Source organism: Phascolarctos cinereus, unplaced genomic scaffold, assembly GCF_003287225.1.
Source record: "Phascolarctos cinereus isolate Bilbo 61053 unplaced genomic scaffold, phaCin_HiC Scaffold_5;HRSCAF=322, whole genome shotgun sequence".
Taxonomy (NCBI): domain Eukaryota; kingdom Metazoa; phylum Chordata; class Mammalia; order Diprotodontia; family Phascolarctidae; genus Phascolarctos; species Phascolarctos cinereus.
The window spans coordinates 242,088,889-242,090,771 of record NW_027555958.1 but is presented as its reverse complement, the minus strand read 5'-3'; the positions used below and the strand labels follow the sequence as shown (position 1 = coordinate 242,090,771).

The 1,883-nt window shown below is 51.0% G+C and overlaps 1 pseudogene; it reads right to left on the bottom strand.

Moving 5' to 3' along the window:
* Window positions 1–854: 854 nt before the first annotated feature.
* On the bottom strand, window positions 855–1,569 carry LOC110217209 (dicarboxylate carrier UCP2 pseudogene; annotated as a pseudogene).
* Between the last annotated feature and the right edge of the window lie 314 nt (window positions 1,570–1,883).

The following is a 1,883-nucleotide window of genomic DNA, read 5'->3' as shown; positions in this document are numbered from 1 at the left end:
TAATGGAAAGGGGTGGGGGAGGGGGGGGCCCTTTGGAATCTGAAGGAAGACCTAAGCCAGGGCTCTGCTCCTTGTTACCTATGTGTGACCTTGGCCCAGGCCTACCCAGGGAACCTTTCCTTTGCCTTCCCCCACAGCCCAGAGCATTCCCTCCTCTTCCAATTTTCTCGGAAAACTTTGTCCAATTCTCTGTTTTGCCTTCATCACTCCCTAGCTTCTGTGCATATTCCCAACCCTCCTCTCTCCATCATAGGATAATGGAAGCTCCTTGTGGTGAGGGGCTATCTGATTTTTATTTTTGTATTCCCAGTGACCTGTAGGGGATCACAGGAACATAGCTGTAGAGCTAAAAGGGACCTCAGAAGCTAACTAGAGTCCAGGGGTAAGGAACCTGTGGCCTTCTAGGTCCTCAAGTGCGGCCCTTTGACTGAATCCAAGTTAGATTCAGTCAAAGGGCCACACTTGAGGATCGAGAGGGCCACATGTGGCCTCAAGGCCGCAGGTTCCCCCCTCCTCATAGACCATTTTACAGATGAGGCGATAAAGACTCAGTTTTTCCCCAATTTTGACTTTCCCAAAGTCACACAGGTGGGGAGTGTCAGGAGTGGGGATTTTTTTTTTTCTGGATCCTAGTCTGGCTTTGTTAGAAGCAAGGAGTTTGAGAATTGAGTGAGGCTGCAATGGTAGAGGAATGGGGCTGGAGAAGCATTAAGTGGAGCGAACTCTAGAAGGGGCAGGGGGTTCTTTAGTGGTGAGGCAGGGGAGGAGAGGAATAGGGGAAAAGTGGGAGGAAGGAGGGGCAGGATGGGGTATAAGGTGGAAAGCTAGCAGGAGAGGGCTCAGGAAAGAGCTTCCTAGGAAGCAGGAATGTCCATCAGAGCCTATTTCAGTTGCTTGTGGATGACAGACATCACTACATTCCAGTAGCCCAAGTGGAAAAAAGACATGAACCCTTTGTAGAAGGCTTGGGGTCCCTCCTTCCAAAGCATAGTGAGGGCACACATATCTCATCCATGGGGGAGGCAATAATGGTGGTGCAGAAGCCAGCCCCAAAGGCTGATGTGAAGTGGCATGGAAGGTCACCAGTCAGGAGGTGGACCTTCAGGGGGGCATCTTTGATGACAGCGTAGGTTACCTACTCAGCACAGCTGACAATAGCATTGTGGGAGACACTGGATGAAGCTCCTTTCCATAGGCCCTGAAGCCCCTCCTCTAGGGTAACCGTCTTAGAGGCATCCACTGTGCCCTGCTGCCTCTGGCTGCCACCCGCACAAGCCTGGTCCTGGAAATGTACCATCACCGCATCTGTGGGTTGGACTCTGCCCACTGCCAATGCCCTTGTGGTGCGGCCTGCCAGGAGACAGCTCCCAATGCCTTCATGCTCAGATCCCATGGGGTAGAACTGCTTGAGAGAGTTGTAGAGGCCAAACTCAACCGGATGCTAGGGCTCTCAGTGTTCACCATGGTCAGAATGGTCCCCATGACACTCCAATACTGGGCAGTGGCACATTTCCCAACCCTCCGCTCTCGATCACAGGACAATGAAAGCTCCTTGAGGTTAGGTACCATCTGATTTTTATCTTTGTAACCCCAGTGACTTATATGGGATCCCAGTGACAGGAACATGGCAGTAGAGCTAGAACCAAACTCAGATCCCCTGAATCCTCAGCCAGTATACTCTTTCCACTGTATTGAATTGAATTTCCTTTCCTTCACTGAACTGTAGTTTATCCTCCTCTATAAAAATGTCTGGGGGGGGGGGGAGGAAAGGGTGAGAATGAGTGATCTCTAAATTCCCTTTTAGCTCAGATTCCTGCAAGCCTACAGGAAGAATGCCTCTGCTCCCTGAAGACTTAGTTAGCTGACACTTCCAGGGGCATCTG